Below are 16,850 nucleotides of genomic sequence, written 5' to 3' on the forward strand. Positions count from 1 at the left end.
ATCTGAGAACATCAAAGCTCACTAATTCAGAGTGCCTGCTTTTCTTTTGTGTCTATACACACACAAATATGTGCATATCACATCTATATATACACTGATCAATTTTTGTTAGTGCTTCCTTTTCGCTTTTGCGCTGTCACTCCACTGTATGGAAACAGCAACGGTGGGGCCCGTACACAGTTACAAACAGGGGCATTACACTGGACTTGGGATCCCAACCAAAATCCCAATGAAAGGAAATGTTGAGACATTTTAGGGTAGGGAGCTGAACTAAGTCATCTATATTCATTTCAGCTAAAGCAGTCCTAATCCTTTTTCGCGCTGTTCTGTTCAAATATAGGTTTGCAGCTGTCTTTATAGGGCTAGTTTGAGTATATTCATATTTTTCCCTACCTGCATTTTCCTGTGATTTGGAGAAAGACAGGATGTAGAAAAAAGATTTTGGGTAAGATTGAAGATTTTTCAAATTCAGGATGATTGGATTCAGTTCATTGACTTGGTACACAGGTGTCAAATGTAAACTGTGTCTGACTGGAATTTATCAAAAGTTGGAGAGGAGCAGAGTCTTCAGATTCAGACCTTTAGTTTAGTCTAATTGCTGCTTGAACCTCCCTGAAATCCAAAACCAAATCTCGAATTAATCTGCCAGTCCTGGTACCTCCCACAGAGTTTGAATTTTGGATGATTGCAGAGAGAAACTTCCAATTTGACATGCTTGTATACATATTATCAGCATGTAGAGACTATAATGAATCTCAAAGCACTTCATGCTGCTCAAAATTTCCTGCTATTTCACACTGCTGATCTCCACTCTAGCCTGTAAGACCAACTGTGTAAAAGCCACGAATGTCAACACTCACAGGAGAAAGAACAACAACAACAAAACCACCAGAAAAACTCACAGAAAGAAGTCCAAGCTCCGGCCACACCTGGGACATCCCTACTGAAACAAGGAAGCAGATACCAGCTTTGTTGCACAGGCTTCAGCATTGATGACTTACTGCCATAGATGGGTGTGGAAAAGGCGTAAGGTCTTCCTCTTTCACAGAGGAGCACGAGAGGGACTTCTCTGTGTTTATAGGTGGATTCTCAGGGTTTACACCGACTTTCCTGAAAGAGCAATGGCAGAGCTGAATTGAAATCTGCTCTTTTGCAAAGAGTGAATACTGATGTCATTAGTCATCATCTTTGTTCCAGAACTCCTTGGTGTTACTGCTCACCAAGAAAGGCAGGAGGAAAGAAGGGTCTCTTTACCACCCTTAGCAAATTTATGATTACTAAAGGGTGGATTTTACAGCATTTATTTTCCTAAACAGTAAAAAACCCAACAGCCTCACTTCTGCTCTTTCTGAAATGCTATCTGTACACATCTAGTCAATGTTGACTAAAACCGGTTTTCATGACAATTATATTACCCACTGTTGACTAACTGAGTATTACAGAAAAGGCCAGCTGCAGCAGGTCAGGAATAAGGAAATGCCATTCTTGAATTTCTTATTTCTTTGGCAGAGACACAGAGAATTTGGTCTTCATTACACATGCAGCTTTTAGCTTTGAGTTGGATCAAGAGGAGAGGGCTTTCTTCCATCTCCGTCATTACAGACAGCTCTTGGTCTGCAAAATTCTTTAATGCTATCACACAAGAAGAACTTCCGATGACTAGACTTTGTCTGGAGGTAGAATAAATTACCATGATCCAGCTAAGTCCTAAGTTTGGGGGTTGGGAATAGCAGTCCCCACAGACAGCTTACAGTGTGAGAACATGCTAGATACAAGATGTTAAATCTTAAAGCACTGTACTCGTTCATGTTTATCTTCAAGCTGTGTTTTCTGCAGCCCTGTGGAGCAAGCATTAACACTCCTATTTTTGAAGCAAAGGAAAATGAAGCAGAAAAAGAAACAGCAGGAAACACTCGACTTTCTGGGGGAAGTGAGAGGAAGGAAGTGAAGCAGAAGACCAGAGCAGAAACATCTGTAGTGATGTACAGCTCACGCTCTTTTTTACTGCTCTTTTAAGAGACAAAGAGTGAAACCTCCACCACCTTGCAAGCCAAGTGTCAGGTTGATGTCAGCTCACCTGGTGCTGAGGAAGGGAAAACCAAGCTAGTTTTGCATTGAAGTGAGCGAGGGACTTGTATGATTTGTTCCAGCAGCTCTTCCTGGGAAGGTGGGTGCCTCCCATGGAGGGAGGGGAGGCAGCTGGTGAGAGGAGGCACCATCGTTCTTGCTGTGACGGCTCACTGCAGCCCAAGCAGACTTTCCCTGCCCAGAATGGTGCTCCAGTCCAAAAATGTTACTGTGCCATTAACACACCCTTATCATGGTACAGAAGACTTTCTGTCGTCACTGCCCTATCAGAGTTGGTCAAATCCAATAAGCGTATAAGGTGTTCCTGTACGCACCCTGCAATAGGTCTGGCAACATGTTCATTTATTAGTGCCAAAGGCAGAACAGCCAAGTGGGGGACCAACATCAGACCCTAGTGATCTGTACTGGGCTACCTGATGGCAAGCCGCAGGTCTCTGGCTAGAATGCTGAAGAGACGAGAAGGCAGACCTGTTCTCTGAGCTTTGCGTCCTGCTTCTCCATGTGGGACCTCAGTCTCTTAGACCTCTCTCTTCCCCCCACCCCCCACCATGAAATACCAACTTATTAAAAGTAGTTCAGAGCTGTATTATATTAACAGTAGATCTCATTGAAGACTGAGGAGATACCATTTGTTCTGCTTAGTCTCAGTTCACCATGAGTAACTTTCTGGTTGCGTACAGTAGTTACTTTCATAGATTAGCACGGAAAGAATTTTTTAGAGACTTGGTCACTATCTCAAGTAATTTGATAACTCTGTCAAGCTTATTGTAGCCCGTGAACTGTGTAGCAATTGTGTAATTCTGTAAATCTATATTCACAATATGAAGAGTCTTTTTTCAAAATGGATGTATGTTCTACAGAGGTTCATCCTTGTTTGTACATTTCTGGTCTAGCAACTGCGTGTTTACTATTAGTTTTCTGTTCATGTTCATCTGTAGAGGTTTAATCCAAAGAACAGAAACAGTGGGAAGATAGATCATGGGACTGAGACTTTGGAGATCTATGCTTAGTTTCTTTGATCTACCAGGACATGCCTTAGCTGATCTTAGCTCAAACCACTGGGTGAGATTCTCAAACAGGGAACCAGTGCTTGTTTATTTCTACAGGAGCGAGTGAGGCACTTGCATAGTTCTGCAGGCCTCGGCTTTCATTCTTGTGCAGAAAAAAATGGTTATAATAATACTTTCTTTGGCTGACTGGCCTGTTTAGATTATGTTAGTCACTCTGCAGACATGGCAGAGAAACAACAGGAACTCCCTTTCAGTGCGAAGGAATAGCAACAAATCCAAAATCCACTGAAATCATTAGGAGTCTTTTCTATCTTGGATCATACCCTGTGCATGTAAGACCAATTTTCAGCTAACATTTCCTATCATTCAGCTTGTGAGAATACTAAGGAAAGGAGCCATGAAAGAAGGACCTGAACAGATGCAAAGAGAATTCTTTCCTTGGATTAAAAAATATCTCCCAATTACACTTTGGCAAAATTTGCTGAGTGATAGTCCTAGTTCTGGAAACGTGGATATGTCAAAAGCCGTCTGACAGTCTTGCAGACCGTCATCAAAATAACTTCTTATTCTTATCAAGGTAGTGGATAAAGTTGCTAAAATCTTGCTGAAATTACCGTATAAGGCATATTGGATTCAAAACCAAACTGCTCTGTGACTGTCAATATGAGTTAACAGATTCCATGCAGCAGGTTCCAAATCTGCAATACTTTATTCTCCTGCCCCTGATTAAGGTCTTGGATCCATACAGCTCTCACATTTAATTGCACTCTTCTCAGTTAAAAACACGTCTTTAATCAAGTGCTGGGCAGCCACAGTTAGCACAATCAGATGTTCTAATGAAAGAAAGAAGCTGTAGGTATTGCCAGCAGAGCTCACACAAAGCACGCTGAAAAGGCAAGCAAGCTGACGGCTGGAAAAATTTCTCTCTCTTCTCTTCTCTTTAATCACCCCTCTCCTCTCCTGCTGACATTTTCTAACTCAGTAAAAGCTGCCAAATCGCAGATGGTTGTGGGGCCTGCGTGAACCAGAATAAAACAAGGAAGCTAGTATTTGTAGGAGAGGTTGGAACAGCAATAAATAAGACTGACCTGATTATTCAAGCATGGTCGGATATAATGCCAAACTGCGTCTTCTGATATTTGCTGTGTGAGTTATATACCACTTCATACTGCAGAATGCAGTCCAAAAGTGCCGCATCCTCTTTTTTCTTCTCTGGTGTGAATCTAGTAGCTGTTTGGTGCTCTGAACCTGCTGACTTCTGAATTTTGCTATACCAAATGCCTCAAAAACAGGTTGCAGGGCGCAGCAATACCAAATCTGATAATGTTTGCTCATACAGTCATAACTATAGGTATTTTGTTACCAAGATTTTAAATCCCTATGCAGCCAATAGTCCATTTTGATGAACATGTGATATTGCATGCTGGGACTTGTAGTTTCAGCACTGTATCAGTGCACAGAAGATAAGTAAAGGATCAGCACATTGCTGACAGCAGTTAGTTCCTAGATTCATTCTGAGGTCACTTTTGCTACGTTTTCTAATACTTTGTTATTGAAGGTGTATGCTGGAGAAAAGTACAGATATAAATTTAGTCTCCGAAGAGTAAAGAATACAGGAGGGGAGAGGAATGTTGAGTCACAGGCAAGACTCATCAAGCACTGCTTCTGCCCTCCTGACTCTGTGTCATTAGAAAAACCTTCTCCAGGAACAGGGCTGCTGCTGCAGTATAAGCCCAGCTAGACCTTGGTAGCCTTCAGCAGTGTTGTGTACTTTGGAGGAAGGAGAAAAAAAAAAAAAAATCAACCAAAAAAACCCCAAAACACCAAACAAACAAACACAAAAACAAAAAACCAGAAGTAGGAACATGAGTTAATTTGTTCTGAAGATGATGTTTCTCCTGTTCTTGGTCACAGGAATATATATCTGTGCACACTGATGTACTGAGCCTTTCATACATTTTGGATGGAGTACAACGCCATTGTTCCCGCTTTGTAGCTGGAGAACAGAGGCACAGAGAGACCCATGTTTTAAAGGCACTGAACTGTCTAATTCCAGAGACTTCTCATCGAAGTAAGGTTTCCAAACCAAGTTTCAGCCTCTGGCCAGCTATTGTCCTTCCTCGCTCTCTGGCCAAGCTGAGATTACAGAGTAGAGAAGGAAGTTGAACCCACACCTCTCACATCCACCATTATAGCTACATCCCCACCAACTAACATTGGGATTTGGGCCCTGCTTACGTGTACTGTTACAACTTTGGATTACAATTTTGGAAACTGCTTTAAGCTGTAAGCATACATAACTTGCATTTCTGCCTTGAGAGGTGGCTGCTTTAATGGCAACATAGGTTAGCTGTGCATATGGTGAAAATGTATGGGTTTCAACCTGCTTTTCTTTCATTCCTCTCCCTGCTGTTACGAGAGAGGGAATGTATTCAACTTCCTGATTCACTTTTTCTGTCTGGATCATTTTATGTTCTTTTAGTCTTGTTTCTTTTTATCAAACTTTTTTATTCAGTCTAAGAAAATGATCCCAAACTTTTTAAGCATCCTTTAAGGGGGATTTTTCCTTGCCTCTATCTATGCTTTGGAATTCCCTCCAGTAACATTCTATCCATTCAAAATAGGCAGGAGTAAAAAATGTATTTTGTGTAAGAAACTTGCCCTGGATTATCAAATGACACAGAGCATATTCCATACTGTTCTCCATCCTCTTCTTTTTTGTATTCTGGCATACATCAGCTCCTTTCACCACTGCTGCAAATCGGGCAGAGTTTTTTTTGTGGTTCTCTGTACCAACACCAAGTTAATTCCTAACATGGATCACAGATGCCCTGGGGCACATCCACACAAGGAAGTGGAGCTGGGGCACGCACTGACCTTAGAGATGCTAAGCCACTGAATGTCACTTTGTGGTTGTCTCTGAGTCATTTCAACACAGCTTAGTAATGGAATTAGCAGCTGAGTCCCAGTTAGTGAGCCCTGCAGCTTCATGTGGTGCCTATGAAAGATGATTTTCAAGAAGCTCTAGACGTTCACTTGCAGGCAGTGAAATTACCGTGTCTATTTGTTACTCATGTGGTTAGAAAACACACATATAAAAGAATGATTTCTCCTTTTAGAAACTTGTCATTTTATGTTGTATAGCAGTGGGCAGCAAATGCTAATGAGAGACCAAAAACCATCACACAGACTAAATGACATATCTCTCTCTGTAGCCAAATTTAACTTGCATTGAAGTCCATGGGAGTTTTGCCAACAGCTAGTAGAAGTTCCTCAGGGTCAGACAAATGGTAAAACTATATGGGGAAAAATCTAGCTGAAAGCTGCACTTCATAGAATCATAGAATCATAGAATGGTTTGGGTTGGAAGGGACCTCAGAGATCATCTGTAGTTCCAACCCCCCTGCCATGGGCAGGGACACCTTCCACTAGATCACATTGCTCAAAGCCCCCATCCAGTCTGGCCTTGAACACTTCCAGGGATGGGGCATCCACAACTTACCTGGGCAACCTGTTCCGGTGCCTCACCACCCTCGTAGTGGAGAATTTCTTCCTTAGATCTAATCTAAATCTCCCCTCTTTCAGTTTAAATCCATTACCCCTTGTCCTATCACTACACACCCTTGCAAAAAGTCCCTCTCCAGCTTTCCTGTAGGCCCCTTTTAGGTACTGGAAGGCTGCTAGAAGGTCTCCCCTCAGCCTTCTCTTCTCCAGGCTGAACAGCCCCAACTCTCTCAGCCTGTCTTCATAGCAGAGGTGCTCCAGTCCTCGGATCATCTTTGTGGCCCTCCTCTGGACGTGCTCCAACAGCTCCATGTCATTCTTTCGTTTACATACCTAAAATATATATTGAACTTGAAATGTATTTATAATATATTAAATAAATATATATTAATATAAAATATATATAAACTTGAAATATATATGTAATAGTCCTGCTTGTAAGAAGTTCACTGGCTGGGCTTGCACATCTGCTCAGGAGCAGGCTCCAGACTATCCACAGGGCTGGGTTCACCCTGCCAACACCACTTGCCAGTGGGAGCTCAGGAGAGCCAGATGATGCTCCCCAATGTGAGCTCTGCAGTATAGCAGCTTCCCTGGCACACCTCCCTGCTGTGCAAAGCATCCCTGGCTCCACCACAGCCCCATTGCCTCCAGTAGTGGCAGACCACAGGTGGAAAGGAGTCAATCCTGGATCCTGCCTGGGAATAATCTCCTTAGCTCTTCCTCGGAGAGCCACCTGCCATGAGGCAAGTGATGGTTGAAAGGAGCTTAAGTTCCAGGCAAAAGCAGGGATGCAAGTCCAGCCTGCACAGGTACAAAGTAAGTTACCCCCTGCTCTGAAACACGCTGTTATGAAATCTTTGTGATCCAGTCTCATTTAAAGTTGCTAGTTTTCTCGTTTGGTAAAACGTAACCATTTCGCGCTTTAAAGAAGATGATGACTAAAGCATGCGAATGCAGTACACAGAATCCTGCTGCCTAGACCTTGATCCTGTTTAGTGCCTCTGATCCCTGGATTCATTAAAGGAGTGTTTAAATGAAAAATTTTGTTTCAGTAGGGGAACCATTCTCTTAGGTTAGCAGAGAGTATTCAATGTTCTCCCAAATTAGGGTTAGAAAAAGATGGCCTTTAAAATAGGGTAGACAAAGTAAAGCAGGAGGGTAATCATATGCTGGTTAATAACATCAGAATACTAAGAGACATGCCTTCTAATCTGAGAAACACAAATCTAGTTGAGTACTTTTTGGAGGCACCAGGGGCGATTTTGACTGCATTGTGCCGGACACATACAAATGCACATTGATCAGAACTTGTGGGCATGAACAGCACACGGCATTAAATGGAAGAGATGGAGAGATGAAAAACATTGTTTGTCCTTGTGCTGAAAGTTCCTACTGTAGGCAGAATCAGACAAAAACTGTCACTGGAAACGTAATAACCAAAATATGCGTACCTACTGCATCTCCAAATACTCTAGTATAATTTGTCACACCGAGAGGCATCCTACACCCTGCATATCTTATAACTGTGCAGACAAATATTAAGAGATGCTTTGCTGTAAAATGAGGTAAATCTTCTTCCACATGAACTCATAGGCTCAACAAGTTCAAGAGATCAGCAATAACTCATTTCTGAATGACTAGGTCACAGCAGAGGTACTAACTATTGTCTGGTATTGAAAGTATCAAGTGTGATCACCTCCTAATGTTGTGTGTTTACATATTTACCCTGGTGATGCTATTTACGTAGCTGTGGTCATTCTGTCCCTATGGGCCTCAGTACTGCCTGTGAAACTGGATAGTGTTGCCAGCAATGGAGGAGAAGGCTGTCACCAATTGATCATGGTAGTTTAGCACACCTGACACAGATGTGACATGTTAGATCCCCAAAGCACTGGGCCAGCAGTGATTTGGTAATGGGAGTTCACATTTTATGTCAGAATAACCATCGGACATCCCCAGTAAAATCCTAACTTGGTACCTGTGCTTGCTTTGGGTACTTAAGTACCACCAAGATTTTCCAAAGGGGAGAAAAAACCCAACTTTTGGTAAAATGTACATCCCAATAATGCACAGTTTCTCTGGAAATCAGGCTCCAGACATTAGCAACTCTACAGGACACAGTCAAATTCCATAATCACAACAGTCAAGAGGTACAGATTAAGAGCAAGCCAACCTTATATTTCTCAAAAGCAAAGCTATTTTGGGATCCAGCTTGCCAATAATGTTCTAACAGATATTTTCAGGTCCTGGCTTCTGAAGTCTGTAACTCACTGATAGCAGTGAGTTTCCTCTCATCAAAGGATAACTGTGTCCAAGAGACAAATTAATCTGTTCAGTTTATCTCTGAAGCTACTTTACATTTTGGTCCTGATTGCTACCTATTTCTCTCGCTGCCTCTCCTTCCCTCTTGCCATGTTTCTCTCCTTGCCTGGCAGTTGAAAAAACCAAGAACGTATAATCAGTGTCTTCAAATTTGCCACTTTAAGGAGACAGAGAGGAACTTTATGCTATTAGTTGCTGTAGGCAACTTCCACGTAGATGTAGGCAACTTCCACGTAGATGTAAATGCTCTTCTGGAACTCCAAAATGCATTCTACCTCCCTACCTTACACCTTCCAACAAGTCATCCTCACCAGCTGTTAGAAAGCATTAAGCACTCTGGAGAAACCAGAGATGTAAATGCTTCTATGGAAAATAGAGACATGAAATTATAATAATTACCATTGTACTTACCATTTTGCAGTATATAATTGAAGGGGCTTTTTCTAAATCATTAGCCAAGCTTTTAAATCTGTTAGGAAAGAAAGATAAAACAGGCACTTTTCTCAGTGTCTCTCATCATGTCAGTTCTGAAGAGGGAAAATGGCTGAAAGTTGAAACTATGTGCTTATGCCAGGTCCAGTTCTCATTAAGTGTTAGTACACACTGTTTGGATTTTATTTACTCACGCTCTGAGTATTTAAAGTCTGCAGGTTGATCATGTTCTGTGAAGGTTTTGCTCAGGCTTATATGGACATATGAGGTCTCTGCCACATGACTAAATTGTTGGTTAAATGCCATGTGCCATCTAAGACCTGGGTATCACTAATAATCCTCTGTGCACCAGTTGCTAATCTGCCATAGATACAAGATAATGCAACATAGCTCAGACTGTTGTGAAAATAAAACATGGTACCAAATGATTGCAGTCAGACCTCACAATGCAGGGGTTAGGAAATTCAGTCTTTCCCCCCTCTCTCTGCCACTCATCTGCTGTGAAACTTTTGGCAAATCACTTTGACTTGTCATCTTTCTCTCTTCCCTTTTACTTTTCTTCTCTCTCGAGGTTAATAGAACTCGAAGGGTCATGTGCACTCTAGACTTCCCCATACAACAAATTTTTGTGTTTGTTGGGGTTTGCATCCAGCTAGGATATGAACCGCTCGGTTCACATGACCTCTTGTGAAGACAGCTATGTATGTAAGCAGTGTGAGTTCAGTGAAGGGATTGCATATTGACTGCAGCGAGACCAGGGAATGGTACAGCGCCTGAGCGCAGAAAACAATAGCCATTAGTCTGAAATATTCCTAATTGAATCTTGCTCCTAACTGAAGCACTGCTGTGAGTCACAGCAGTTCTGCAATGTAAATACTTTCCTCAATCAGAGACAATAAATTATAATTGGAGTCAGCTTGTTGTTATTGATTAGAACATAATGCATTAGAGAGCGTCCTTTTCCATACACTCTATTTATAGTGTCTGCATCATGGAACAGTCGTTACAGCTTTTCCATCCTCATTGCACAATCATGAACAAAGCGTTAAACACGCGTTCCTGTTAGCACACTAGCTCAGGCCTGTTAAAAATGACAGGGACTAGAGCCAATCAGAGAATTTAGTATTTCTGTAAGAATCTGTCCAAGTAGAGTGAAAACCAGGGATAAAGGGATGTGATTTAGCAAGGGATGTCAGCTTTCTCTAGATGAGACGTGCTATACATTGAAGACATAGTATATACGTTTTACACTGCCAAAAACATTTACAGGGCAGATGGCACTACATGAGTCTTTTCTCCCTGCATAAGTGGCTCTGTGCCCATCTCTGCAGCTTCCCCTCCACTCCCTCCATGAACCTGCAGTCCCAGGAGAGCTTTGCTCAAAGATGCTTGCCGTGGAAAGCAAGGGTTGTGTTCTACCAGACTCAATTCACCTTAAACTGTAGTCAGATGAATGAGGTGCATATTAACAGGCACGTAAGCAGGAGAGTACCTTTAGGCTAATGCAGTGCAACTGCATGCACAACTCAAGAGAAACTAATGTGCTGACAAAATACTCTTCCTACCCCTTGCTTTGAAGGCCCTGGAGGGTTCAACTTTGAGACTGCTGTCTCCAGAGCTGTTGCTGCAGGATGGTGATAGTGCAGCATCACACAAAGCCTCTGATTTGGAGTCTGCTTTCTGCAGAGGGCACAAAAAGCCTCTGTCCGAAGAACGAGGCGTACATAGGTCAAAACTGATGCTATGGCAGCATGATGCGTTCCCAGGAGAAATAGCAACTGTAATGCTCTTGAGCAAGTCCGTTTGGTCTAATGTTTAAAGTAACCTCACAAAGCCCCAAAGGTGAGCATAGCAGACACTTACACAGAGCCCTCCTTCGTGGTATGAAGCACGTAGTTAATAATCAGGGTCCCAGTTGAGCAAAGCACATAAGAACATAATTAACTGCTTGAAGTTAAAGATGTGCCCATGTAGTCCACTGAACTGGAGACAAAGGATGGAAAAGGTGACAGCAAAGGGAACATTCAACTGAAAAAGAAGAAAAGCAGCGTGTTACTGGAAACACTCACGACAATTCTTCCAAGTTCCTACGTTCCTTCTTCATTTTGTCCATTCTTGCACCCTAGCATAGCTATGCAGAGCTAAGCTGGAGTGATTCACCCTGGAGGGATCTGCATTTCAGTGGGAATTACTTTAGGAGTGTAATTTATTCTGATTGTTAGTAGTAACCATCTACTTTTCTGGTAGAGAAAGTGAGTAGTATTTAAAAGTGAGTAGCAAACAGCAGTGGAAGAAGACCTACAATAAACTTGTTTACTGGCCGTGGGCAAATACAGCTTCCTCCAGATTATGCATCCTTCTGCTACAGCAGACTCGGGACCTCAGAGCACTACAGAGCAATGTGCACCACTATAAATAGCCACCAAGTGCTGTTTGAAAGTCTTCTGAAGGTGTTAAAGATTTTTGCAGGACTAGATCTTTCATTTGTCCTTCATGATATGATACCACATGAAATTATATTGCTTTGATGTATTAACTTGGATATTTTGGGCCTGGCTCTGTCATTTAGAGAAAAATAGACAGTAAAAGCACCAATCAAGTTGATACGAAATTTATGTCTACTTCAAGGTCTTTCACACTTTCTTCATCTTGTAAAATGTGCCAAAGGCAGCCATGTTCCTCTGAGACATGCTGGTTGTGCTGCGTGTTCCCCGTGGCCTCAGTGGCTCCTGTCAGCAGGACCATGGAGCTGTGCTCCTGTCTCCTACCTGCAGGAGCTTTCATTCCATGCCTTCAGTGACCATGGTCCATCACGAGTTTCTAGCACCTTACAGCTGTGTCTCCAGGGTGAACACAAAACATATATCAGAGGAAAGAACACCTGTCATTCCCAATGCACAGGGTAAAGTGCAGAAGGGGCTGCAGGAGTAGGTAAAGCCCGCTGGATCATCTCACGTCAGATTCCTGTGAGTCCCAGGAGGATATGTGGGTCCCACTCCTTCCTACATGAGGTTATGCTGACCAGTCTGCAGACTTCTGTGAGACTTTGGCATCTGTTGCATCTGCAAGGAATGGTTTTATGCTAGCAGTGTCTTTTGGTCTGTGAAAAGGTAGGCGCTATCCTTTGGTCCATGTGGTGTGGGATATGAGTTTGATCTTAAGCACTATATTGTATCGAGAGGTGGCCTATAGCAGCACAAAAGTGTGCTAGGGAGCACACACAAATTGCAGTACAGCAAGGGCAGGATCTGCACAAACACACAGACTTTCACAGGGCCACTAGCCAAAGGACATATATCATCTCCAAGGGATGACAAGAGCTCTCATTGTTTTTTATGGGCCAAAGCTGGGTTGACTGCATGACTGTTAACTCAGACAAGCCAGAGCTGTCAAACTCAGCAGATCCCGCTGGCCCGCTGCTTGACACAGAGGACATTGTCCAACAAGAGCTGAATTGTTCATAAGCTGCTCCTCATGAACCTCCCTGTAGTGCCTGAACTCGTGGAAAGGGCAAATACATCCTTGGAGAATTTCTGTCCTGCTGCTGCTTCCCTGGCACCTGACAGACTGATGGGCATCAGAGCTTGCAGTGGTTGAACGAAAGAGAAGGTCACCATGAAAGGAAGCCAAAAGATCAGGCGCTGTTCCAGGCACGGCTGCTGATACATAAAATACAATCCAATTGGCATGCAAACTCTTGTAGCTGCCAAACATATCTCCTGAAGAGCTCAGGGTGGTCTCCAGGGCTGGACCACTGAAAGGAAAAAATGCACTAGTGGCAGCAAGATGGGGAAGCCTTGCCAAGTCAGGACAAAAATCATGTGTGTACCAGTTTCCACGCCTGTGAAGACAGCTCTGTTATGCCTATGAGAAAGGACCTACAGATGGACATGGTTCTGCACACATATGCACATGATCAGCTCAGGCACACCCAGCCCAAGACGGCTCGCGCTAGTGTTGCCCTGCTGCTGCCCTGCTGCGCTGCTCCCAGCGCTAATGCTCGTGTCCCCACCTGGCATGCAGGACCTGGGAAGAGGTCCAGCTGAAAACCAACCCAGAGGAAAAAAAGACTCATGTTCAGTCTGAGACATTCCCTAACTCAGTTTGCTGTGTGTCCCCACCTCTGCTGGTGACGGTGCAAGGGAGGCTTTGGACATGTGCAGCAGGTCCACTCTTGACCATTTTTGATGACAGTGTGAAATCAGATCTGTGTCACTGCACATGAAACCCCAGTCTGGTTCATGCAGGTCAGACTCAGAGGAGCATTCAAGGGTTTGTTTCAAGGAGATTGTTTGTTTATCTGAACTGCCCTTTTCGACTGAAATAGAAATACGCATTAACCATGAAGAATTTTGTCTCCCTAGGTACTTAGATGAATTTAGGCCACTTGTTGGCTGACCTGGCTTCTCTCCCTTTTTCCCTTCACCCGCCCCTTCCCAGCCGTGTCCTTCCTCCTTGCTGTAACAGCTCTGGGGTCTGTGGAACCCCACACTGAGCTGTTCAGGGTGTTAAATCCTCAGCGCATAAACCCATCAGAAGGAAAAAAATTCTTCTCTAGCAAGTCAGGGTACCAGCACACCTTTTGCGCACCCTCTGACAACCGTTAGAAACGGGTGGAAGCTCAGGGATAAGCACAGCGATGGTGGCAGTCTGCAGGTAAACCAGCATGGGCTTCTCGTTTGGGACAACAGCCCCAGAAGACAACAACCTTTTGTTCTGAAATAATGCAATTCCTGGCCTGTTTGTGAATACCAAAAATAGGGAAAGGCAAGGTGAAATCTAGGCTTTGATCTTACTAGTGCTTCGCAGTGAGTTTTGAGTGAAATAATCACAACTTAAAAATGCAGTGGATTTGCTCTCTTGGCTTGCTTTCTCTTGGTGGCCAGCAGACAGGAGGTGTTGAAATAAGAGATGTCCTGTCCAGCTGGAACAGCCAATTGATTTTTGGCATCATTTCCATTGGGATGAATAATCAATTGCATGAATCACATGTCCTTCGATGTGAACATATTTAGCCTAAAAAGCACAAAGCCTTGAACTGAGCACAGTGGGAAGGAGTGGGCATTTCTCATGCTCAGAACCCCTCAGTGAGCTCTTTGCCCATGAAGCTCAGTTTCTGTTGCCTCCTGGGAAGACCCATAATGCTTTCTTTTTGGTCTTTGCTGTCAACATACATTTGTCTTGAGCTCATATGCTCATCCTGGGCTTGTGACTCAACAAACTTCAGCACCACGACATGCTGTGCAGCCTTCATGGGTTGCTCCTCTTGTTCTCATGAGGTTTCGCTAATGGCAGTTGATGGCTGCTGGCGTTGGGTCCACAGAAGCGTGTACCATGTCTCTGGTTTGCAGTCATGTCTCTTATGTAGTCATCTCTCTCACCGCTGTTAAAGGAAACAGAGTCTTGTTTTAGGACAGGCAAAACTGCCAGGACTTGAAGATAGATCTTCGAGAGTTTAATTTCCTAATGTCTTTTCTCTGCCTAAGTACCCTACAGTGGGAGGGGGAACAGCCCTGTACAACCCTCTCTCCCTCTCATATATAAGGCAGCAATTCACTCTAATGCAACAAACCCATTCATGGTCTACATGAGGCTTAGTCCTGCGTGTGTCTCATGTCTGCACTGGGCAACACTGAGGTTAGTACCTGTGTTTGTATTTGTGTATTTGTTTCTGCTCTTCAGCTTCCACGTTCTGGTTCTCTCTTTCATTTGTTCATGAGATAAGGAAGAAATTTTTTACGTTGAGGGTGGTGAGGCACTGGAACAGGTTGCCCAGATAAGTTGTGGATGCCCCATCCCTGGAAGTGTTCAAGGCCAGACTGGATGGGGGCTTTGAGCGACGTGATCTGGTGGAAGGTGTCCCTGCCCATGGCAGGGATGTTGGAACTACAGGTGATCTTTAAGGTCCCTTCCAACTCAAACCATTCTATGATTCTATGCCTGGTCCAATTATTTTCTCTTTACACTACACTTTGTTTCTTTCTGTTATGTTTTTGTCTACCAGGAAAATGTGGTTTCCATTTGCTCCTGTACCTAATTCCACGTGCAGCTCTGCATGCCCCTCTCCCCGTACACCCATCCAGTTTGCTACTGGCTTGACCCAGACTGGTATCCCAGTCTGGAGCTGTCTTGGACTGCATCAAAACACTCTGGACAGATTGAAATGTCAGTACGTGCACAGACTTGAGATTGCCAGTAATGGGCATTCAGTGACCAGAGAATGTCCCTGAAACCCAAACCAGTTTTAAGCCAATAGTTTTTGATAATAAATTAAATCAAGAAATATAATAATATTGGAAATTTATAAGCACGTACATTTACTTTTCCAATATATTCCATTTATTTTCATTTTTTCTGCTCTCCCTTAGAGATACATAAATCCATGAATTAACAAGCAGTTTGGCTCTGCAAAGGCTGAGAACTAACACTTTCAGGTGTGTTAAGTGCATTATCTAGGAGGAGTACTCTGACTGTGTGTGCCTGTGCCTACGCACGTGACAGGTATGTGATAATGTGATTTCACCAAGGGTGGAAGACAGACTTCGTAGCCTTAATTTGTAACAGAGCAGTTTGTCTCTAAACAAAGGTTCAGTTCTTGAACATAGAAATATCCTAAACACAGGCATTTGCACTTTCCAGTTTGGGCAGTGTTCATGCTTCCAAAAAGAAAAGAAATCTCCAGATCTCTAAACCAAAAATACTGTTATAAAAAATGCATTTTAATTTTCTGAGTGCTCCAGTGACTGCTCAGTGTTGCACCCTCCTGAATTATCTATCAGGCCTCACGCCAACCTGCCAGGTGATCTTCCTTGTACTAAAAGGATGTGAGAAGGAAGACGGCGAGTGGCACTGCAAACACGACGTCGCCAGACTATGCCTGACCTGAATCCTTGTGTGTGAGAGAATAATAAAAATATTTATCTGCTCTCAGTGTTCTGATAATTCATTTATTAACATTTGTATTGCACTCCTACATTCTCTGGCAGGAGGCAGACTCTGCAGTTACCCTTAGCAGTAGCAGCAGGAGTGGTTTCAGCCATGCAAGCGGGACGGGTTTGATGGCTGGAGGCAACACGGTGCCCACTGCTGTCCCGCCAAAACCTCAAAAGTTCAAAGGTATTTTGTGGGTCATGCTACTTTGGCCACTTCTCCCCATCTAATATTGAAATCTGATGTGTTTTTTGGAAGAAGCAGCTTCCCCTAATCCAGCAGGACTGCTTTCATTATAAACAAACCTCTCGCAGTAGGGCTGGAGCCCGCGCTGCTTTGTGCCTCTTGGCTCTGACAGCAGTTCCCCGGCGCGGTGTGGAAAGAGCGTGCCAATGCCTCCAGCCAGCATTGCTTGCTCCAGCACGGCAGTGGCAGCGCTCCAGCATGCTGTCCAGACCCCACAGCCTCGTGCAAACCCTGTGCCGCATCAGTGCCAGCCCCGTCCGAGCATGAGCTGATGCAGGGGGAGAGCGATGGAGCACTGCTTGAATGGGGACCCCA

This window comes from Tauraco erythrolophus, chromosome 2 (genome assembly GCF_009769465.1).
Source record: "Tauraco erythrolophus isolate bTauEry1 chromosome 2, bTauEry1.pri, whole genome shotgun sequence".
NCBI classification, from domain to species: Eukaryota; Metazoa; Chordata; class Aves; order Musophagiformes; family Musophagidae; genus Tauraco; species Tauraco erythrolophus.